Below are 25,789 nucleotides of genomic sequence, written 5' to 3' on the forward strand. Positions count from 1 at the left end.
GTGTCTACATATGCCACAAGACTATCTTGCATGTTAAAAAAAGGAGTGAACTATTGCTCACTTCTGCGGTAGAATGAAACATTTACATTGCTTTCCAGAAAATTGCACTACTGCATTGCTGATGCTAAAATCACAGCCTTAGCTTTAGAGAGCTCCAAGCCTCTAATGAGATCACTTAACTCATTTTGAGACAATTTCTGTGGATCATCAGTTGATGATATATTTCGAAGAAACTCTGGATCTTGTGATGTACATGGTTCAGGACATTTAGAATCCCCATCAGAAGTAATATCGTACTCTGTCAGTGGTTCAGTTACCGGAAACCCTTCCCCATGTAGAACTGGACGTATGGCAGACGGAATATTAGGATTGATAACTGTCCGCTTCTTCTTTTTAGATATTCCCTTCCTGATAGGAGGCACCACACAAAAGTAGCAGTCTCTGACGAGGTTAGTTGGCTCACGCCAGATCATGGGCACTGCAAAGGGCATTGACTGTCCTTTCCCATGCATCCAGTTCCTAAGGTTGCTGGCACAAGTGTTGCAGATCACCTGTGGAGCCCAGGGTTTATCCTAATCACCTATCGTGCACCCAAAAACGAGTGTAAGCTTTTTTTAATCAATGAAGTTATTTGGTGTTTTTGTAAAGCAAATGTCACTTCTCCATACACATAGCAAAATGTGTCAGCTCTGTTAAAACGAACTCGTGCCATTTTTGTTCGCTTCAATAGCAGTCAGCTTGTACAACTGGTAGTAAATCTGGAAACAAATGTGCAAAAATTATTACATGCTTTAATAAAGTCACTGAAGTTGAAGAGGAGGGAGACAAAAAGATCACTAAAATTGGTATCACAATGTTTATATCCAAAATATTGCACGCAAGTAAGACGAGGGACAATAATATAATCCATTGTTACTAGTTATTATTATATCTGTGTGATATTCGCGATCAGCACATTAGAACTGATAGGAATTGGCTATTTTCATTCGATTTACATTTTCATTGTTGCACAGTGTAATCATTAAAGCCCATTCGTTAACTCTTCCAAGTAGCAAGCGATCCCTGCTTTAATTTGTTCTCAGAAGCTTTTTCGTGGGACACTATTGTCAATTTAGAAGTAAGCATTTACAATTAGGGAAATTTTCTGTTGCCATTCTTATAAGTCTCAGTATTTATCAACAACCAGGGCACTTACAAGATGTTCTTGCAAACAGAAACTAAACAGGTAAATTTTGAGTTCAAGTACCCTTTTAACAGTGACGTAGTCTCTCTCTCTCTCTTTGGTCTAATCTTATGCGAGGTTGCAGTGGCATCACGTGGTAAGCCCCTTGACGACCTGCCTCCACGAAGCTCTGTTTTTGGCATGACGACTTACTTGCTGCAGTCCTGTCCTCCCAGGCTGTTAATATGATCTGTCCACCGCAATGGTGCGCATCTTCTAGGTCTTAGATCGTCGAGATTTCCGTCTATGATTGTTCTTCCATTGGGTCTTGGTTTCTGGCAATGTGGCCAAACTATGAGTAGCGTTCAGTAAGTAATGCAACACATTTTACTGTAAGCAGGTGGGTTTTATTTAGGATTCTAATACACCGTATTATTCACCACTGTTTTGGCTACAAAACCCTGTTATTCGACATAATCTTCGTTCAATGAAAAGGCGTTACGGCACCTTACTGGCAGCTCCTGTACGCCAGCATGCTACTGCTCCACTGGTCGACGTTCGAGCTAACGTCTTGCTGCATCAGTAACTTCCCCATCATCCACGATCTGTTTCCCAAAGAATACATCCCTCATTAGTTCAAACAGATGGAAGTCGGAAGGTGCGAGATCCGCACTGTAGGGTGGATGAGGAAGAGAAATTTTGTCACACTCTCTCGGATGAGCTGTCTTGTATGATGCATTGCGTTGTCATGGAGAAGGAGAAGTTCGCTTTCATTTTTGTAGCTATAAACACACTGAAGTTGCCTCTTCAGTTTTCTGCGGGTAGCACAATATACTTCAGAGTCGATCGTTGGACTAGGATGAAGGACATAAAACAGAATAATCCCTTCAGAGTCCCTTAAAACCGTCGCCTTGCCCTTACCGGCCGAGAGCGTGCCTTTGAACTTCTTCTTCGGAGGAGTGGTAGAATGGAAATGAGCGTTTGGCGTCTTTGGCCGGGAGGCCCCTTACGGGGCAGGTCCGGCCGCCTTGGTGCAGGTCTTATTACATTCGACGCCACATTGGGCGACCTGAGCGCCGGATGGGGATGAAATGATGATAAAGACAACACAACACCCAGTCCCTGAGCGGAGAAAATTCCCTACCCATCCAGGAATCGAACCCTGGCAAGTAGGACGGCAATCTGCCACGCTGACCACTCAGCTATCGGAGCGGACAAAGGAGTCCTGATGCGGCGCCATTTCATGGATTACTCTACTGTTACCGGTGCGAGGAGATAAAGCCATGTTTCATCGCTTGTGACGGTGTTCGACAAAAGAATTGTCGCGACCAGCTTGGTAATGCGTGAGCAACTGCCCACAGATGGCTCTTCGTTGCTCTTTATGCTCAATTTGGCAGCGAGGAAGGCAGCGTACGCACACCATTGAGTACTCCGAGTGGTGGGCGAGTGTGTCAGCACTACCAACAGAGACGTCCAGTTGAGCAACGAGGTGTTTCATGGTGATCCGTTGATAACCTCGAATGAGAGTGTCCGCACGTTTCAACACTGCAGGAGTCACAGATGTGTGCGGTAGCCAGCACGCGGGAGGTAGTACATGTTTGCATGGTCTCCATCTACATCTACATGGATACTTTACAAATCACATTTAAGTGCCTGGCAGAGGGTTCATCGAACCACCTTTACAATTCTCTATTATTCCAATCTCGTACAGCGCGCGGAAAGAATGAACACCTATATCTTTCCGTACGAGCCCTATTTTCCGTATTTTATCGTGGTGATCGTTCCTCCCTGTGTAGATTGGTGCCAACAAAATACTTTCGCATTCGGAGGAGGAAGTTGGTGATTGGAATTTCGTGAGAAGATTCCGTCGCAACGAAAAGCGGCTTTCTTTTAATGGTGTCCAGCCCAAATCCTGTATCATTTCTGTGACAATCTCCCCCATATTTCGCGATAATACAAGACGTGCTGTCATTCTTTGAACTTTTTCGATGTACTCCATCAGTCCTATCTGGTACAGATCCCACACCGCGCAGCAGTATTCTAGAAGAGCACGGACAGGCGTAGTGTCGGCAGTCTCCTTAGTAGGTCTTTACATTTTCTAAGTGCCCTGCCAATAAAACGCAGTCTTTGGCTAGCCTTCCCCACATTTTCTATGTGTTCCTTCCAATTTAAGTTGTTCGTAATTGTAATACCTAGGTATTTAGTTGAATTTACGGCTTTTAGATTAGACTGGTCCGTCAGTTACTACGAACTGTGACCTCTCTGACAGGAAATCACAATCTCAGTCACGACCACAGTCACATAAAACTGAGACGATATTCCAATAAGCACGCAATTTCACTACGAGCCGCTTGTGTGGTACCGTATCAAAAGTCTTCTGGAAATCTAGAAATACGGAATTGACCTTGTCAAAAGCACTCAACACTTCATATGAAAAAGATCTAGTTTTGTTTCACAGGAACGATGTTTGCTAAACCCATGTTGACTGTGTGTCAATAGACTGTGTGTCTTGTTGTGATGACGACAGACGCCTCGCCCAACGACTCACCGTGCTTTTGTTCACTGTCACGTCACCGTAGACATACTGCAACCAGCTATGAACATGTACTATGCTCTGGATTTCTGCCAAAGGAAACTCAGTGGCAGCTCTCTGCTTGGAACGCACCTTCGCCACAGACGCCACTTTGAAAGCGACGTATAGCGAGGCCAAAACTGCGTGAAACTACAGGGGCTGAAGTGGGAATACCCCATGACATTGTAGAAGGAATTCGGCGTTTATTCAACCGGAATAGGGCGAGATGGAAAGTATTGCATTACTTATGGAACGTCCCTCGAGTTTCATTTGATTCTGGTCGGCAAGAATCGACAATCTTCATCCGATGCTGAGCTGCCTTAAGATCGACTCATTGGTTCGATGTTCCGCACTAGGTATTCGAAATAATCTTATGTAGCACAACATTTCCAAAGAGTTAATCTGTGACGATCTACGAATATGGGGCGTGTCATATGAAGTGTACGAACGGAAGCTAGTGGTAAGAATAAAAAAAAAAAAATGGAGTATCCCAGTCAGGTAGTGAGGCTACGTTATTAACTTGCCTGTAAAGGAATGGAGAAAGCTGTCTTCTTCCATTTCTCTGAACCCGCTAAGCAAACTTTTTTTCCGGCAGTGTGCCACTTAAGCAGTATTTCTAGCGCACGTGTAGTTCTTCGAAGTGCTACGTACTCGGCGTCTTTCACACGTGTTATGAATAATATAGCGCCGATATAATCGGCCTCCACTTTTTCTCGGCGGGAAGGAAACCAGCTGCCGCAGCTGCAGGTGGAGGAGAACTTTAAAACATGCACACGCGGCGCAAAGGCGGTAACTACGTGCGAAGTCGTGAATTCTCCGCGGCGAAAGAGTGCGGTGTACGGCTGGTGCAAGCCTGCCTTCCACCGCCCACGGCTCGGTGCAGCAAGCGTACACCGGGTGCGGCCTAGCGGGCGACAGTAAAGAAAGCCTTCATCAGATTAGCAGCCGAGCTTCGGGTGCGGTTGGCTAGCTGGTTGACTCGCTAAGAGTTACGCCGCAAGCGCCGGCGGCGGCGCGCACTCGGCATCTGCGGCGCCGTCGCTCCAGACGACGAAATAATTACCACCGCCTCCGCCTCCGCCGTTGCTGCTGGAGCGGCCTGGAGTCGGGAGCCAGCGCCACTCTGGAGATAACGGAACGGAACTGGCTGCCTCGGGCCCAGCTGATGAGGGTTGCCCGCGATGAATTTCAAGCAGGCTGGCGCCCGAGCTACCACTGCCCATTATGACCAGTGACTGCCCGCGCTATCTCGGATAAGCGGACGGGGAGACGAAAAATAAAAAAAAAGAAGAACTAAAAGAAATAAAAACGGTTTAACGAGCGGCAGACCCACCACTATAACTCTGGAATAGGTTAATTGCGAAATTCTGTTTGCTTTCGTGATGAGAAACCAGTTTTCACTAATTTCCACAATGTCAAGTGTTGTTTGAAAAATTTGGTTCTCGTCTCCGAACTTCTCGAACTTCTTTTTGTTTCGTTTTGTATCTGACTTCAAGAATACAAGTGGCGAGTTAATTTTGTAGAATATTTCACATATGGAATGCGGGTAGCCGATACCACCTGTTGCAGTCAACTCCAAATCTACACGCTATCTGAAAAGTCCCCGGTTTACTGCTGTCCTTCTTCTTCTTCTTCTTCTTGTTCTGCGTTTCACAGATTAGGCTATCGACCTGTCCTGGCCCAAGTTCCATCCTTTAACTGCCCGCTCTCTGTTCTCTCTGGGTTACTACCATAAGGCCCTTGATGTTGGTTCCAGTTTTGTTTATGTTCTTCTGTTTTACTATTTACTGCAAAAACGTTTAGTTCTTCTCTAACGTTTTCATTAAGAAACCAGTCCAGCTTCTTCAAACCTTTTACCGGTCATAAAAATTTCATTTCGCTAACACGAATATGGCTACGACTCTCTCTTTTCATAATCAAAGTTCCACTCCCATGCAAGGGAGTAGGTACAGCCATCACCTAGAGTCTTATTTTGCTGTTTCTTCTGTATTTCTCGCTTCTGATTGTCGTGTCACATATACTCTAATATCTCTGTACTTGATATGGTCATCCTTATCTTCACTAAAAATGGTATACCTCCATACGTTTTCAGTAAGAAAGAACAGTCCAGGTTGCAAAAATAGCGTAAGCTTTATAGGCACGTTTCGCCTTCTTCAGGCACCTACAGAAATCGTATAGGAACTAAGTGCCACGCATTAATCGTAAGCAGTCGAAATTTCAGTGTCTCACGCAGTATACGCTATGTGGTCATGTTTTTACGGCCACTACAAATTGTATACCAATATCTGTATCAGGCTTGCAAGAGAGGCCCTCTGTAAGCCTCTCTAAGATGTACACCAATATCTCGACTGATTATGATTAATGTGTTACCTGAAGTTCCTATATGATTTCTCAAGGTGCCGCAAAAAGGCGATACAAGTCAATAAATCTTTGCATGGGACATTCCACCCACAGTGTCAAGAGTGTACCGAGAATACCAGATTTCATGCACTACCTGTCAGCGCAGACAACGCAGTCGCCGACGGCCTCCACTTCACGACCGAGAGAGCAGCGGCATCTGCGTAGAGTTGTCGGTGTAAATGGGCTATGGCAGCAGACTACCGACGCGAGTACACTCCTAATAAGCACGACATCGCCTGCAGCGCACCTCCTGGGCTCGTGACCATATCTGTTGGACTCCAGACGACTGGAAGACCTTCCTGGTCAGATGAGTCCCGATTTCAGTAGGTAAAAGCTAATGGTAGGTTTCGAATGTGGTGCTGACCCCACGAAGCCATGGACCTAAATTGTCAACAAGGCACTGTGCAAGCTGGTGGTGGCTCCATAAGGGTGTGGGCTGTGTAGACAAGGAATGGACTGGATCCTCTGCTCCAGCTGAACCGATTACTGACTGGAAATGGTTATGTTAGACTACCTGGAGACCATTTGCAGCCATTCATGGACTTACCAAAGAGTGAAGGAATTTTTATGGATGACGATGTGCCATGTCACCAGACCACAATTGTTCGAGACTGGTTCGACGAACATTCCGGACAATTCGAGCGAATGATTTGGCCACCCATATCTCCCAATATGAATCCCATCGAACATGTAAGAGACGTAACCGAGAGGCCAGTTCTCGCGCGAAATTCTGCACCGGCAATTCTTTCGCAGTTATGGAAGGCTATAGAGGCAGCATGGCTCAATATTTCTGTACCGGATTTCCAATGGCTTGTTGAATCCATGTCACGTCGAGCTACTGCACTATGCCGGGTAAGAGGAGGCCTGACACAATATTAGGCGGTATCCCCAGACTTTTCTCACTTTACTGTGTGTGCCTGTCTTCCCAGGCTCTGGTCCCGTGCGGTCGGTGAGATCATGAATGGTCTAGAGTGTGACAGTTCTGAACTCAATCATACCATATTTGCACAAGGGCAGACGGATTCCAGCTATTCCGAGCAGGAATATTACGGAACGGCAAAGTGCTGTCTCGACAGGCCGTATCATGACTCCGTCACGGATGTTTCGCCTCCTTACCCGGGGGTACATGACGATCACATACAACCAAATTCAAATTCTATTTCTGAATGAGAAACCAGCAAGTGGCTTTCCGTACCTGCAGACAATGGTTTTACTCAACAATGCGTTCATGAGGCTTCGCTGAAATGGCTTTATGGCGCTGGGATTTTAATGACCATCAGAGTAGCTCCTGACACATTGATACATTTCCCACCGCTATCATAAATGCTCTGGATGAGAATCTTAAGGATCTTCATTTCCTCTAGATTCTGTGAAACTCATCAGAATGCAAATCAGAATGCTAAACACTGCCTACAAAACATATGCATACGTATTAAACAATAGACTTTTTTCTGAGTCATGAGTCTTCCGATTGGTTTTATGCAGCTAGCCATGAATCCCTCTCCTGTGCCAACCTTTTCTTCACAGTAGTAGTTGAAACTTACGTCCTCAATTATTTGGTGGATGTATTCTAGTCTCTGTCTTCCCCTTTTTAACCTCTACAGCTCCCTTTAGTACCAATGACGTTTTTCCCTGATGTCTTAAAACATGTCCTATCACAATGTGGAAAACCTCCTCATTCCTTAACTTACCAGTCCACGTAATTTTCAATATTCTTCTGTAGCACCACATCTCAAATGCTACTATTCTGTTCAGTCACGGTTTCCCACAGTCAAAGTTTCACTACTATACAGTGCTGTGCTCTAAACGTTCTCAGAAATTTCTTCCTCAATTAATACCTATGTTTGATACGAGTAGACTTTTCTTATCCAGGAACGCCCGTTTTACCAGTGCTTTTTACGTCCTCCTTGCTCCGTCCATCATGGATTATCTTGCTCCCTAGGTAGTGTAATTCTTTAACGTCTTCTACTTAGTGATCCTCAATTTTGATGTTAAGTTTCTCGCTGTTCTCATTTCTGTTACTTCTCATTACTTTCGTCTTTCTTCAGCTTACTCGCAATCCAAATTCTATGCTCATTGCACTGTTCACTCCATTCAATAGATACTGTAATTCTTCTCCACTTTCACTCAGGTTATCAATGTCATCAACGAATTTTAATCCTACTCTTCAACCTTCCTTTCATTTCCGTCATTGCTTCTTCGATGGATAGACTGAACAGTATGGAGGAAAGACTACATCCCTGTCGTACACCCTTTTTGATACGCGCACTTCGTTATTGGTCTTCTTGTGTTATTGTTCCCGCTTGGTACTTGTACAAATTGTGTATTACCCGTCTTTCTCAATAGCTTACACCTACTTTTCTCAGAATTTCTAACATCTTGCAGCATTTTACATTGCCGAAAGCTTTTCCCAGGTCGGCAAACCTAATGGATGTGTCTCGACTTTCCTTCAGTCTTGCTTCCAATACCAACAGCAACATCAGAACTGCCTCTCTGTTGCCTTTACCATTCATCAGGCCAAACTAATCGTCAAGTAATAGATCCTCGATTTTATTTCCCATTCATCTGTATATGATTCTTATCAGAAACTGAGACGCACTGGCGGTTAGGGTGACTGTGCCATAATTCTCTCACTTGGCGGCTCTTGCAGTCTTCGAAATTGTATGGATGATATTTTTCCGAAATGCCGATGGTATTGGGGTGGCGCATAAGTTCGTAGCGTTTATGCATAAGTTTAATGAACACAACAGGTACACATAACAGAGACAATAGTCATCAATAACATATTCTCCTTCACTATTTACAAACGTCTGTCAACACTGGGGACATTTTTTGGCGTAGAAGGCGAAGAACTTGTCGAGCTAAGTTCGGAGCACATTTTCATCTGGAAAGGAAGTTCCTAGCTGGTTGTTCGACAGAGAGAGGAAAAGGTGAATGTTTGGTCAAATGTTCAGATGTGTGTGAATTCCTAAGGGACCAAACCGCTTAGATCATCAGTCCGTAGACCTACACACTACTTAATCTAACTTCAACTAACTTACGCTAAGAACAACACACAGACTCATGCCCAAGGGAGGACTCGAACCTCTGGCGGGAAGGGCCTGAAAGTTTGAGGGCGCAACGTTAGGTGAATAACGTGAATGCGGAATGACCTCCCTATCCGACTCCAGTATAGTGCTTTTTGCCAGTCTATCAAAATGAGGGCGGGATTTATCGCGGAGTAGCATCGCTTCACATAGTCATAGTGGGCGTTGTTCTTGGACTGCGTCTGCAAGACGTCTTATTTGCGGACAAGTGATGGGTATACATCGTGGAAGCAACTTGCAGCGCACCCCACTGTCGCTGTCCTACCAGTTACATAAAAGTAACTTTTGCGGATGCGCATGGGGCCTTGTACGGGAAGTTTCTGCTTTGTTTGGGTTCATCCACTTCTTCATTTTCTTTATGTTACCGTAAGGACACCATTTGTCTTCACCAGTAATGACACAGGGTAGGAATGGTGGGTGCTGTTCACTAGCCAGTTAATGACGAACAAGGAGAGATGGACGTATGGCCATCCTCTGAATTTTGTAATTTTGGCTAAGAGCATACACCCGATTTCTGAACTATCCCCATTGCATGCAAATGTCGCACGATTGTGGAATGATCTCTGTTCGTCATATCCGCACAGTGGCGTGGATCTATGTGGATCAGTGCATTGAAACGATCTTCACCAAACCCCAAACGTAATCCTTAACGTTGAGAGTGACCAGTGTCAAAATAAACATCCTTAAAACTAAAAAGCCATTTTCTTGCCGTGCTCTGTCCAGTGACATTGTCCCCATACACGGCGCAAATGTTTCTGGCTGCTTCCGCTGCAGTCACGTCCACCCTCCCCCCCCCCTCCCCCTATTCAACTCAAACTGAAGAATATGTCGGAAATGTTCCGGTTACTCCATTTGGGAATCATTTTGTAGTGTCTCACAGCTCCAGTCACGATCTCCAACTGGCGAAATGACAACATGTTAACTCAAATAGCATCAGTGAACTACAAATAAAACGGACAACCGATAAATAAACCAATAGCAGCCGGAATACCAACAAGCAAAACGAAATCACTATTAACTTGTGCGCCACCTAAATATATGGATTGCCTTCGCACCAACCCGAACAATCGTTGCCACTTCCCCTAGTTATTTCAGAAATCCCAATGGAATGTTATCTGTCCCGTCTGCCTTATTTGATCTTAAATTGTCCTATGCACTATTAAATTCTGATTCTAGCACTAGATCCCTTACCTCTTCCCTTTCGACTTCTGTCTCTTGTTCTATCACGTGGTGAGACCCTGCCCCTCACAGAATTCTTCATTGCACTCTTTTCACATATTCGCTCTCTCCTTTGCATTTAACAGCGGACTTCCTAATACACTCTTAATGTTATCACCCTTGCTTTTAATTTCACCAAAGGTTGTTTTGACTTTCCCGTGTGCTGAGTCAGTCCTTCCGGCAATCATTTCTTTTTCAATTTCTTCCCATTTTTCATGCAGCCATTTTGTGTTAGGTTCCTTGGAGTTCCTATGTACAGGGCTATTACAAATGATTGAAGCGATTTCATAAATTCACTGTAGCTCCATTCATTGACATATCGTCACGACACACTACAGATACGTAGAAAAACTCATAAAGTTTTGTTCGGCTGAAGCCGCACTTCAGGTTTCTGCCGCCAGAGCGCTCGAGAGCGCAGTAAGACAAAATGGCGACAGGAGCTGAGAAAGCGTATGTCGTGCTTGAAATGCACTCACATCAGTCAGTCATAACAGTGCAACGACACTTCAGGACGAAGTTCAAGAAAGATCCACCAACTGCTAACTCCATTCGGCGATGGTATGCGCAGTTTAAAGCTTCTGGATGCCTCTGTAAGGGGAAATCAACGGTTGAACGCGTACGGGCAAGTTTCAAGCGTAGCCCGCGGAAGTCGACGAATTAAGCAAGCAGGGAGCTATTTTCATCTTTCAACGGGATGGTGCTCCACCGCACTTATCATGATGTTCGGCATTTCTTAAACAGGAGATTGGAAAACCGATGGATCGGTCGTGGTGGAGATCATGATTAGCAATTCATGTCATGGCCTCCACGCTCTCCCGACTTAACCCCATGCGATTTCTTTCTGTGGGGTTATGTGAAAGATTCAGTGTTTAAACCTCCTCTACCAAGAAACGTGCCAGAACTGCGAGCTCGCATCAACGATGCTTTCGAACTCATTGATGGGGACATGCTGCGCCGAGTGTGGGAGGAACTTGATTATCGGCTTGATGTCTGCCGAATCACTAAAGGGGTACATATCGAACATTTGTGAATGCCTAAAAAAACTTTTTGAGTTTTTGTATGTGTGTGCAAAGCATTGTGAAAATATCTCAAATAATAAAGTTATTGTAGAGCTGTGAAATCGCTTCAATCATTTGTAATAACCCTGTATTTAATTCCTAAGCGACTTGTACTTCTGTATCCCTCAGTTTCACTGAACATTTTTGTACTTCTTTATTTCGTAGATAAATTGAAGTATTGCTTCTGTACTCACAGTATCTCCACAGTTATGTTCTTTGTAATTATGTTTTTCTTTCCAACTTCTGTGATTGCTCTGAATAGAGATATCTCTTTCTCATAAACTGGATGAGCTATTCATTATTGCAATATCTATAGCCTCAGGAAATTTCAAACATATCTCTTCATACCTTAGCATTTCTGTATCCCATTTCTTAGCGCATTGATTCTCAGTGACTAGTCTCTTAAATTTGAGACTACTCCTCAACATTTGTGGTCTTAGTTTATATCTGCTTACGGGTAGGTCTTACAAGTCAGTATCTGATTCCGGAATCTCTGCGTGACCATGATGCAATGTAAGTGAAAGCTTCCCGCATCTCCCGGCCTTTTCCGAGTGTACCTCTTCCTCTTATGTTTCTTGAGCAGAGTATTCGCTATTACTAGCTGAAATTTGCTGCAGAACTCAATTAGCCTCTCTCCTCTCTCACTCCTACTACCAAGCACGTATCTTCCCCTAACCCTTTCTTCCTCTTCTCATACTACCGCATTTCAGTACCCCATTACTATTAGATTTTCATCTCCGTTTACATGCTGAATTACCCCTTTAATATCCTCATATACTTTCTCTGTCTATTCAACTGCAGCTTGCGACATCGGCATGTATACCTGAACTAATACCCGTTTAATATCCTCATATACTTTCTCTATCTCTTCAACTGCAGCTTGTGACATCGGCATGTATACCTGAACTATCGTTGTCTGTGTTGCTTTGCTATCGATTCTGATAAAAACAACACTATCACTGAACTGTTCGTAATTACTGACTCTCTGTCCCACCTTCCCATTCATAGCGAATCTCACTGGCGTTATACCATTTTATGCTGCTGTTGATATTACCATATACTGGTCTGACCAGAAACTCTTGCCTTCTTTCCATTTCAGTTCAGTGATCTCCACTATATCTAGATTAAGATTCCATTTTCACATTCTCTAGCTTCCCTGCCACGTTCAAACTTCTGACATTCCATGTACCGACTTGTAGAACGTTCACATGTCGATGGTTAATCAGTCTTTTTCTCATAGTATGATTATTACAGAAAAACAGAGTTGCTTCGTAGGAGAGAAGGTCATTTGCGATAGTACTTATACATTTACTGGGCGACAAATAATACAGGAAAGAAGAGAATGTAATTTACCAACAAGCCTAGTTTGCATAAGCTTTGAAAAAGCAATTGACACAGTGGGTAGAGCGGTATTGTGGGATTTTATGGCTAAACGTGGACACCCGTTTTACTAAGTAAATTGCGTCAAGCGCATGAATAATGAAACTTATTTTATAGTTGGCATCCCTGATTGCAGTAGGGGAAAGAATTTATTAAGCCAAGGCGTGACGAAAAGGTGTATTTTATCGCCTACTCTTTTTAATATTCATACGGCCGAAGCCAAACAAAAACGTATAGAAAGAGCGCCATTAGGGATTATCATAAACAAGGATAAAAATACTGAGATACTATATGCTACTATGGCAAATTTTGCACACGAACTTAACAGGAAAGGTTTATAATTTTAAGATACCGATAAATAAAACTAAGACAACGGCATTCCATACGCTATTCGAAATAAAATTGTAATTGAGAATCCTATTTTAGAACGTCGGAAACTTTTTCACGTGAATCACCTGAGTACTAACGACAGTACCGCCAATGCACTGCCTTTTTATGCCTTGCGTATGAATTACTACCGCGATCTGTATACATGCATATCGCCAACCAATGACCTCACCTCAGTGTAGTTCGCTCGGTTGTCCAAGATCTCTAAGACACGTAATGTGGCTTGAGTCATTGTGGCGTCGGTAGTTACGATGCCACAACGTAGGTGCACGCTCTCGTAGGTTGTCACTACGAAAGAAGACTAACTAAGCCGACCACAGCGCCCTCTGGCCGACGCTGTGGAGCTCAGGGAGTGCCGTCTTGATTTCCGCCCATTTGATCAAGAGCAGATGGCCTGGAAATATCGCTTCTGCTACCGAGTGGGGTAGCTTGCTATTGAGACTTTGTATTAGTTACGTTCAGTTAAAGTTTGGACAGCAGTTGTTAATTTTGAGATTATACAGAACAGTCATCCTAACTTCACAGTATTAGACGTGGACTACGGCTTCACACCTACGTACTCATCCCAGCCAAAGTTATGTATGCATTTAATATTTACTTGTGTTTTTTGACTCTATTCTCCTGTATGAACTGATCCCCTTCCCCCACCTCCTCTTGTTCCTCCAACATCTCCGCATCCTTTACATTGTTCGCAGGGTTGATCCCCCCCACCCTCTGGTTTCCTCCTTCCTCTCCACCCCCCGCCCGTTGCCGCGCCTCTATCGCTGTATCCCTCCCTCTCTCCACCTCCACACCCTCCATCTCCTTCATCAGGGCAATTTCCAACGCCTCCCCCTCCCGGATGACGAACTTCGCCGTGACATATACCCTTCCTTCCAACTATAACCCGGCCTTGTTCCCCCCCCCCCCTCCCCAGGGCCCCCTTCTCCTCTTTCCTCCTTCTCCCAGAGCGGATTTTCCTCCATCCCCCCCTCCCCTGAGACCCTGCACCCCATACTTGCCTCTCTCCTTCCCACATCCCTCCCTACCTGGCCCTCTTCCGAGCGCCCCCCATTTCCCCTCCCCCATCTCTTCCCCTCCCTCCCTTCTTCAGGTCTCCCTCATCTCCTTGAACCTGGCAGATCCTCTGTATTGATCAACATCAGTGTGCCACGTCAGTGTTGTGTTTCGTGCTTTTCTCGTGTGCTGCCTTCGTGCTTTTCTCGTGTGCTGCCTTGAGGTTCGCCGTCAGTGCTACGCTGTGTGCTATGCCAGCCGTCAACCCCTTTATGCTCCAGTCATACTGTGCCTTGTGTTTCTTTTAATCGTCGCAGTGTGTGGCTTTTTGTGTGTGCTACTTTTAAACAGTTTTTTATCTCCATTTTACAGTCACCCCGTTTTTTGTCTATTGCCTTCCATGATGTTCTCCCTTTTTATATCTATGTTCGCCTTCTTCTCTCCTTTGCTGTTTTTAAATGTCTTCTATTGTTTTGTTCTATGTCTTTCGGCTGAAGAGCAGCGCATATGCTGCTGCCAGCCCGCCCCGATAGGGGAATTGAAATACAATAAAGAAAAAAAAAAAAAAAAAAAAAAAAAAAAAAAAAATTTGACTCTATTAAAAGTGTTAAAGTTACATGCAGTACCGAAGTGCTTCACCTCTCCTGCTCCCAGTCGCTTCGTCCACTCTCGGCCTATATTACAGAAGCAGTTCACAGGAGCAGATCCACTCACCGCCTATCCATGCGGGATACAAACGTCATGCTATGAGCTTGTTTGCAGCGAGGAAAGTAGCCATATGATCAGTTCTACGATATATGGACCTCTACAGTCAGCATGGTGAACATTGTTGCAGCCTCTCATGAGATGGCAGCAGAGAGAGGTGTGGAGACAGTGGTGCATCCACCCACTACATTGGTCTCAAGCGTGATACCACGTCGTCTTCGCAGAAGTGCCCCAGTCTCGCGTAAATCAACACTACTGATGCCTTCCTATATTGTGAACCCAAGGAGAACGAACATACCCAAACTACGTTCACCTTCGTTGTAAGGCAGAGTCGCATTATGTCGTGGTACTGGGTGCTAATGGGAACACTGCACGAGTACCTCTGGTCCAGTCGGTAATTTGGACAGCAGCTGTTTCATGTATGATGTGCAAAGACCGCTGTCTGTGCTCTAACTTCGAGGTCTCCGTGAGGTTAGTTTTCAACTATATCTACACGTACATACTTGCTCCTCAAGTCAGCGTATGGTGCATGGCGGAGGGTACCTTGCACCACTACTAGACATTCTCTTCTTGTTTCACTTGGCAATAGAACGAGTGAAAAACGACTGTCTGTAAGCCTCCGTAGAAGCCCTCATTTCTCTCATTTTCGTGGTCCTTACGCAAAATGTGCCTTGGCGGCAGTAGAATCGTTCTGCAGTCACCTTCAAATGCTGTACCTCTAAATTTTTTTATTGGAGTTCCCTCAGGCATACCGATTTGAATTCACGAAATATATTCGTAATATTCGCGTGTTGATCGAATTACCGGTAATGAATCTAGGAGCCTGCCTGTGAATTGCTTCGATGTCTGCCTCCAATCCGACCTACTGGGGATCCCAAACACTCGAGTAGTACTCAATAATAGGTCGCACTAGTGTGGTATATGGGATCTCTATCCCGAAAGTCTTTCAATAAACCGAAGTCGACCATGCGGTTTTCTTACGTGCTCTTTCCATTCCATATCGGTTTGCAGCTTTATGTGTAGATATTAAATAGACTCGATTGTTACAAGTAGCACACGCCTGTATCCGAACATTGCGTGATTGTCTTTCCTGTTTATATTCTTTATCATACATTGCTCTACATTGACATCAAACTCAAATTCATCACATGAACTAGAAATCTTATGTAGGTCATCTTGTCCTAAAGTCAGTACACAACAGCATCAACAGAAATAAAGTGGCAGATTGCTGATAATCGTGTTAGTCAGACCGTTTCTGTAAATACAAAAAAGAGCAGTCCTGTCACATTTCCCAGTGACAGTCCAGAGATACTCTTGTCTGTAACGAACAGTAGCCTTCGAGGACAATATGATGGGTTCTATTACTGAAGAAATTTTCGAGTCACTCAAGTAGCTGGGAAGCTACTTTGTATGGTCGTACCAACGTTATCAGTCTGTAGGGCTCAAACGGTTTCTGGATCTCTAGATATGTGCAATCTGCCTGCTGCTCTTCATTCATGGATCACAGGATACAGGCTATCGTGTGAGAAAAGAACAAGCCGAGTTTCACGCCAGCGATGCTTGCTATATCAGTGCTGAATTATGGTCGTAAGTTTTTCCGTCTCAAGGAAATTTATTATATTCGAACTGAGAATATATTTAATAAGTTTACAGCAAAGTGATATTAAGGATATCGATCTGTAATTTTGTGCGTCCGTTTCATTTACTCTTCTTATATATAGGAATCACCTACGGTTTTTTTTTCAGTCACTTTGGATTTTGCCCTGGGCGAGAGGTTCGCGATAAATGGAAACTAAGTAAGAGGTCAATGTTGTAGAGTTCTCCCGATAGAACCAAACTGGGATTCCATCCATACCTGGCGACTGACTTGTTTTCAACTGTCTCATCTGCTTCTGTACATCAGGGATGGTTATTACTATGTGCGCCATACGGGAATCTGTGTGACGGTCTAACGACGGTATGTCTGTACGATCCTCCTTTGTGAATGATTTCGCCACGCGGGATTAGCCGAGCGGTCCGAGGCGCTGCAGTCATGGACTGTGCGGCTGGTCCCGGCGGAGGTTCGAGTCCTCCCTCTGGCATGGGTGTGTGTGTTTGTCCTAAGGATAATTTAGGTTAAGTAGAAAAATGTGTGTGAAATCTTATGGGACTTAACTGCTATGGTCATCAGTCCCTAAGCTTACACACTACTTAACCTAAATTATCCTAAGGACAAACACACACGCCCTTGCCCGAGGGAGGATTCGAACCTCCGCCAGGACCAGCCGCACAGTCCATGACTGCAGTGCCTTACACCGCTCGGTTAATCCCACGCGGCCTAAGTTAAGTAGTGTGTAAGCTTATGTACTAATGACCTTAGCAGTTAAGTCCCATAAGATTTCACACACATTTTTTTGTGAATGATTTCTTAAACGCGAAAATGAAAACCCCTTTTGCCACTCCAGGCTGGTCAACGAGTGACTGGATGGATGCCTTCGATCCGATTAGCGATTTTACCCAGGATCAGAATTTTCTCGAGTTTTATACAAGATCTATTGCTAAGGTGTATGACTGTGGACTCGTTGAAGCTTTGCGCACTGATCTTTTTACAGACGCACAAATTTCTACTTACTTTTGGCTGTCGTGATTTTCGCGTTCTCTTTTCAACCTAAATTGCAGCAGCCTCTGCTTCCTCAGAAATTTCCGAATTTTCTTATTAAACCACGGAGGATCTTTTCCGACCTTAATACACTTAATAGGAACACAATCGTACGTCTCCAGAGCACAATATACAACGCGGTTAAACTTTTTCCGCCGGCCGCGGTGGTCTCGCGGTTCTAGGCGCGCAGTCCGGAACCGCGCGACTGCTACGGTCGCAGGTTCGAATCCTGCCTCGGGCATGGATGTGTGTGATGTCCTTAGGTTAGTTAGGTTTAAGTAGTTCTAAGTTCTAGGGGACTGATGATCTCAGATGTTGAGTCCCATAGTGCTCAGAGCCATTTGAACCATTTTTTAAACTTTTCCCGTAATTCGTCTACGTCCATGAGAATGGAACTAAATGATATCCATTCACTGTGTAATAGTGGCTAACAACAGCTTATCTCTTCTTTATAGAAGGTTTACTGTCCTAACCTTCCTGATGGACTTAGTAACTTCAGTAACCATCGATGCTATGATGAGATCATGATCACTGACCAACGATATGGTCAGGCCTGTTGTAGTTTGCAAGCTCCTAAATATTGCCATTGCGTGTTGACTGTGGAACTAGCTGCCCGAGACTGTTTCTGGCAAAGGTGTTAAAAGGTAGTCTACATGACTTCCTCTTACCTCCAACAAATGGACAAGTCCCGACAGCGCGGCCCCTTGCAATGTGTGCTAGTGTAAAGCAGTCAAGTCTACTTCATGTTACGTTTCCAATAATTTTATGTTTGAATGGTATACTGTGGTACATTTTTGAACAACTGTTGAGAAAGGGAAGTGCATTATCGAATTAAAAAAATACAGAGTGCTAATTAGGGATGACGTACTGCTGTTCATATTTTTGTAACGAATGTCAACACAGGCGGATGCGAAATATAGCGTTTAAGGACAAATAAATTTAATACCTAAATGTACTATGCTTAAAATGTTGGAAAAATCTACTGGGTGAGCAGACCAGAAACTGCGGATTTTCACTTGGGGGTGACTTGACTTCTTGAATGACTTGATGGCCCATACACGTAAAGCGAAGCGAGATGCTTAAGTACAGGATAGACTTTTGATTGAGTTAGCTATTTGTTCCATATACTTCGACGTATGGGTCGATCAAGTCGAGATGATTACATAAGGTACATTTTGGCACCAGCGTCTTTTTTGAAGTTTTTCATCGAAGAGGATGATGTTTTTGCGATCTGAAGTTTTGTGGAATGAATGACAGCGCGAAAAAGGAGGATATTTTTATTATTTTCCATGTATTCTTTGATGGAAAAGGAGATATCGTTTTATATGGATCTTTCAAGGGCGTCTGTTTGGACCCAGCACTTAGGTGAGAGCAGAGATCTCACGAGACCTTTCGGCGATACTTAATGACCGACATTGCGCTATAAATTTTAGAATGCCTGTCTTTCACCTGTCGAATATAGCATCTTTCCCGTAGACATTAGCTGGAAACCCTCATATACGAAGTCAAAGAAGTGCAAAAATGAATGGGATGCAGATTTCCGATACATAGGTATAAGTGCTGGAATTTTTTCCTGGAGAGGCTTCCATTGAGAACTGATTAAACCATTTGCTTCAAATGATGAATGGCCAGTGGATACCGGAAGTTTGTATGCAGGACGAGCATTTGTTGAACCTTCGTTCTACCGTAAAAATTCCCATCGATTTCATAAATCGATCAAGCCGGGGTAAAATTTTTGAAGCGGATGTGGCCGTTCTCCGCCCCCAACCTCACGACATTCGAGATTGTGTCTTACTTCTAATGACTCCATCGTCCTGCGGGACGTTAAAAGCCTATTTTTCTTCCCAATAGTGTTGAAAATCAAGAGGTGATGTGTTTCGTTGGACAAGCAGAAAATGTTTTATTCTTTTAGGTGCTGTACAAAGAGAATCATAAAAGAACGTACACGCCAAATTACTTACAGTAGCAGTAACGTTGGTTTGCTGCAGAATTATATAACATAATCTGAGTGGAATGTGTTATGATGACGACGAACGAATCGTCGCCAATGTAAATAACTGATGGTCAATGCGAAATAGAAACATAATAATCTCTTCTCTGCATATACAGCAGGTTTCTCAGTGAAGTCGATAAGGAGCTGGCTGCGTGGTCTGGGTCTACAACGACTAAAATAGTTAGAAGTAGTTGGTAAAAAATAATGTATTGTACTTCACTGGTGGTACAGGAGTCTTCATAGTCAGGAGGAATATAATTACAAACGAGAGCTATAGAGGCATCACGTAGGCCACACTTTAACTAAGCGCCTTGTTAGAGGTTGCTTCCTATTAGCTGAAGGCTATACTACTTTCCTACTTGACGTCCCGAGCAAGAGTGGCCGAGCGCACGCTAGAGACTTTTTGCAAGCTTGTTTCGACTCGCGGGTCCAGCGATACTAGTACGGACCGCGGTCGATAACTGCAGCCTCTAACAAGTGTGGTATCGAACGTTAATACCACAGAATGTAATAATTTTACTAGAGACAGATAAGCTAAATATCTGGGCGTAAAGTTGCAAAGCGGTATGAACTGGAACGAGCATGTCAAGAGTGTGGTGGGGAAAGCGAATGGTCGACTTCGATTTATTGGGAGAATCTTAGGAGAGTGTGGTTCATCTGTAAAGGAAGCCGCTTATAGGATGCCAATGTCACCTATTCTTGAATACTGCTCGTGTGTTTGAGATCCGCACAAAGTCCGACTATAGCAAGACATCGGAGCAATTCAGAAGCGGGCTGCTAGACTTGTTACCGGTAGGTTCGAACAACACGCAAGTGTTACGGAGATGCTACGGGAACTCAAATGGGAATCCCTGGATGCAGGGCATTTGATGCTGACTGCGGAACGATCCTACTGCCGCCAACGTACATTCAGCGTTAAGGTCACGAAGGTAATGTACGAGAAATTAGTGCTCATACGGAGGGATATAGATAGCAGTTTTTCGCTCGCTGTATCTGGGAGTGGGACAAGAAAGGACACAATTAATAGTCGTACAGGATACCCACCATCGTTCGGTGGCTTGCGGAGTATTTATGTAGATGTTCATGCAGAAGGAGCAAGAACAATTTGGCATAATTCATTTACGTGGAGGAAACAGCACTGCATGTGTCTCACTCTATAAAATTATGCAAAAATTCGTTTTTAAAATCCACTTTCGCTGTAATAGTGATCACACTAGAGGTGAGATATTTCTGATTCCTAGTATAAAGATGTCAACGGCCTTGCCGCAGTGGTAACACCGTTTCCCGTCAAATCATCGAAGTTAAGCGCTGTCGGGCTGGGCTATCACTTGGATGGGTGACCATCCGGTCTGCAGAGCGCTGTTGGCAAGCGGGGAGCACTCAGCCTTTGTGAAGCAAACTGAGGAGCTACTTGACTGAGAAGTAGCGGCTCCGGTCTCGGAAATTCACATACGGCCGGGAGAGAGGTGTGCTGACCACATGCCCCTCCAGGTCCGCATCCAGTGACGCCTGTGGGCTGAGGATGACACGGCAGCCGGTCGGTACCGTTGGGCCTTTATGGCCTGTTCGGGAGGAGTTCAGTTCAGTTCAGTATAGGGATAGGAACTATCTGTAAGAGTCAGGACAATTTACAGTTTAGGTGAGTATATCTGGTCTGGCACAATACCGAGACTGAATACCCGCAGTTCCTGAAGGAAGGAAGAAAGGAACAGATGTTACAGTTTGACATCCCGACTTCGCTGTGGTGTTTAGGAACGGAGCACAAGCCCAGACTGCATTCGGATGGGGAAGGAAATCGGACCTGTTGCAAGGAAATCACGGGAAACCTAAATCCAGATGACTGAAAGGGACCTGCCGAAACGCGGGTCGAGTGTCTGACCACAGCTCAACATCGCTCGGTCCCATACTTTGAAGACTTGTGTCTGCAGGAGCGACGGGCCTCTGGCAGTGTGACGAATTAACTGTCGGAATATCAGGGCGTAAGGCCGTGTCACGTTATACACAGGTGCAAGTGCGCCGCTGGCGTAACCTTGTATACCCTTTACGTAATGGGGCGTTACTCACAGCACGCAAGCTCACGTGGCCGCGTGCACGCGACGCCCTTGTCCGCTTGACAGCTTCGGAATTAATCTACTGCAGTTCGAGTAAAACGACGACACAACGATGAAAATCATAAAAAAGCTTGCCTGATTCATAAGCATTTCAGTCCTGCAATGAAGTCACTGCTACTTACTTCACATCAATGTCAAGCCATCCTTATACAATGTCTCTCAAGGTAGAACTTTGCGTATTTTTAAAAGCCTCAAATCATCAGAACCTCACTGGGTCTGTTCAGGACATAAGCCTCTCCATCTTTTACCACACTCACACAGCGTGACTGTCTCCACTTTATCAAAGTCTTCTCCTCTTTTTATGACAAATGCTTACATACCCGTGATCCACCTGTCTCCTCCTCTGTCTTTAGGTCTCTTGCCCGCTGTTGTCATTTCATATGCCTGTCACGGGATCTTTCGAACTCTCGTTCTTTTAACATGCCCACACCATATTAATCTGGTCTTCCCTATGATCTCTTGCATGGGTTTCTGTTTCGCCATTTCTCTCACCGTCTCACATCTTATTCTATCCATTCTCGTAAGTCGTATTCCGCTTATTTGAAATTTAATCTCGCTAGCTTGTATTCCACTCATCTGCCCTTTCTTCATTACTCAAGTTTCTGGTGCATACGTGATTACCATTAAATGGATTTTAAGGTAAGTTATAGTCGGAAATTGGGGGGATAAAAGTTCAGAAAATGCACCCAAAAAGGTGCAAAAAAGGTGCTGATGAAATTACTTTATCTCGGTATAAACCAGCTACATTAACTTTCTTCGTACAATTTACAGATTTTTGTTGTACTGGATTACACACATCATTCCAACATTTTTGACATTAAATCCTTGGCACTTTGAGCTCAATAGATAACTTTAAACGAAGAAAATCCGCTCGACATCTACAGAAACCAATGGAACATATCTTGTCAGCAGCTATAAATGAAGTTCAGTCAAAGTTAGTAGTAGTAGTAGTAGCTTTATTCATCCGTAGGTCTCTTTTTACGAGGATATAGGACATGTCAAAGTATTTACAAATTTAGATCAATTCAAAATAAGCTAAATCGTGTACACATATATCTACAGACTTCTAGTTAGAGACAATCATTAGATTTACTCCTGGTATACAATACATTTTTTTTACAAATAACTTATAAAATAGTGTAATGCCACATTGTTCACTCATATCTCACTATCAGTCACTGCACACGCTATACACACATTGTTTCATATCACTTCACTCACTACACACACACACACACAGACACACACACACACACACACACACACACACACACACACACACACACACACACACGTGATCTCTGGGCCATTTTCTGTACCGCAGCTTCCCATTTGCTATCCTGAAAAACTGAGTCAGCATCCCTCCATAATGAGTGAGATGTTGAGCTCAGAAAGAGGAAGAGGTGTTAGTATTGTGCTATGCATGGCTTGGGGGAAAGTATTTCTAGAAAGGAAAAAAAAGAAGGAAAAAAAGCATAAAGTGAAGGTGTTATGTGGAACGTTGGACATTTTATAATCATTATTATTATTATTTATTTGTATAACATTTTTATCAAACCCATACTCTGTTTTAGTTAAGTAATCCTTCAATGTATAAAATGTATTGCATAACAGATACTTTTTAGCTGCCTTTATAAATAAGTGTATTTTGGCAGTTTCTTTAGTCTCTTTTGGTAGTTTATTGTACAGTTTTATTCCTTGGTAGAAAATGCTGTTTTGAGTTTTATGTATTTTTTCTTGGTAGATGTAAGTTGAGTCCATCTCTTGTTGCATGGTCATGAACAGAGCTGTTTGTGCAGTAATTATCCATGTTATTTTTGGTGTGTACAACTGACTGGTAAATGTATTCTCATGGATCAGTTATCAGTTAAAATCCCCAGTGTACAGAACAGATCTTTACGATGAGCTCGACTAGTATTTTTGGTTATTATCCTTGCGGTTCTTTTCTGGAGTTTGAAAATAGTGTTCATATTTTGTGCATTTGTTCCCCAAAAAAGAATTCCATAGCTAAGAATTGAGTGTACATATGAACAATGTGTAACTAAAAGACACTGCATGTTACACAGTGATGATAGGATTCTAAGGGCAAAACATGCTGATGACATTCTGTTTGCAAGTACCTTTGTGTGTTCACACTACTTCACATGAGAATCAATATTCATTCCTAGAAATTTTGCATTTGTTACACAGTCTATAGAGATGTCATCTACATTTAATTTAACATTGTCATTTTTCCTCTTCAAAGTGTAATTCATAGCGCAAATATTTCCACATCTGGCTTGTTCTTCAGAATTTAATTAGAATTTTGTCTTTAACAAAGGATGTCTCTGGCACTCATCTGCTTCTCCCTCTGTACCTTCTCCTCCATACCTTCTTCTTCCGAATTCTGAATCTAATCGGGCAAATACTAGTAGCCATATACTGCAAAACGCTGCAGCTCTGGGTCTTTGCTGCTGACTAATTGTTGGGCCGGCTTGATGGTTGCGCGTCCATTGAACCAAGGGCACATATGACGTGAACGATTTTAAGAAACTTTTCGCAAAGGAAAATTGCACATCTTATCCAAATATCACATCATGTGATGACAGGAAACTGTAGAACGTGAAGCTCTTGTCATCTCTTTATACAAAAGTTGACGACTGGGAGTCTTTACCAGAATCTTCTTCAGAGCAGCAATGAAGTCGTTTACCCTGCAGTAATTCTCTAAATACTTGCGCAAGCACGGTGTAGAGCTTCTGTAACTTGTGTCACGTGGCGTAGGTTGGGGTACATGCCCTTCAACTGTGGGAAAGCCGAAAGCATGTAGCGTGATCAGTCAACACAATCCTCGCTTTTTTGTACTGTATGTCCCGTGGCCACTGGTTCCTACATTAGTCGGTGAAAGATTGCATTATCATGCAGGCATTTCTCTTCTCGCTTTGGTATATTTTTAAAAAGCATAGGTTCTACTGATTCACCGGGTAACGGAAAAACCAACACATTCAAACTATATCTTTGTAGCTCATCAGCAGTTTCATCTAGAATTAATCGCACTTCATGCTTGCCGAACGCCTGTTTTATTGTCTCTAAAACGTTCTCATAAATTTGCTGTTTGTAACTTTTTCTCAGAGTACTCTCATCCGGTATTGAACTTGTGTGTGTACTTCTCAAGATATGATGTGAATGAAAGATTGTCTACCATGTGGACTGGAAATCCTGAATGGATTAATGCCATGGGAAGATCCGCGCTAAACTCGTTCAGTGAGCGCTGCGTTTCAGATCTTCGAGCGAAGGAGTGTGTGTGAGTAGTTTTCTTAGGTTTCGATTGCGAAGTTCGGTGTTCTTTAAATGTTTGTTGTTTTGGATGTGCTTGTTTCTTGTGTTTCTTTGATACTAATTGTCATCAGTTCAGGCAGCACATCACAGAATGATGCCATCACTTTCTACAAATTGAGTCTTGAATTCTTCTGAAAGAGCACACAACCTCTCCTTCTTAACCTTTAATATGATTCTGTTGTGAAAAATCTGTTGTGGTACAAAACTAACCCGGTCAAGAAGACCACCGTCGATAAAAAGAAGTCGTTAAATTCATGGTAACACTAATAGAAACCCCGTTTAAACTCTTGCAGCATAGTTGTTCAAGTTTTATTTGACTTCACAGCTGCTGGTCGACCATTGTTACTAAGGTTGAGCACTGTTGCTGAGATTGATTATCGTTGCTGGTGTTGACCATTGTTGTTGTGGTTATGAATAGTTACTGGCGCTTTTCATAAACTATATTTTAATATTTATTGAGCGTTATTGACTTCTCATTTAACAAAATCTTAAAGCCTTGTTCAAGAAGAGAAAGCAGTTCTGTCTTATCTCTTAAAAATGCAGATAAAAAAAGGGGAAAGGCGCTTAAGCACGGTGCAGAAGGTAAAAGGTGCAAAATGTAATAATATCACAGAAGGCGCTACAAACTGTACTTATTTTGCTTCATTTTCTGCCCCAAGTGCATATATTGAACTGTCCTTGTGAAAATATCAATGTTTTAGGAAAGGTGCCGTAACTTAAAATCCTTTTATTTAGTGATTTCTGGCGTATAATACGCCCGCTATAACA

The sequence above is a fragment of the Schistocerca piceifrons genome, chromosome 5, assembly GCF_021461385.2.
Source record: "Schistocerca piceifrons isolate TAMUIC-IGC-003096 chromosome 5, iqSchPice1.1, whole genome shotgun sequence".
Classification (NCBI taxonomy): Eukaryota; Metazoa; Arthropoda; class Insecta; order Orthoptera; family Acrididae; genus Schistocerca; species Schistocerca piceifrons.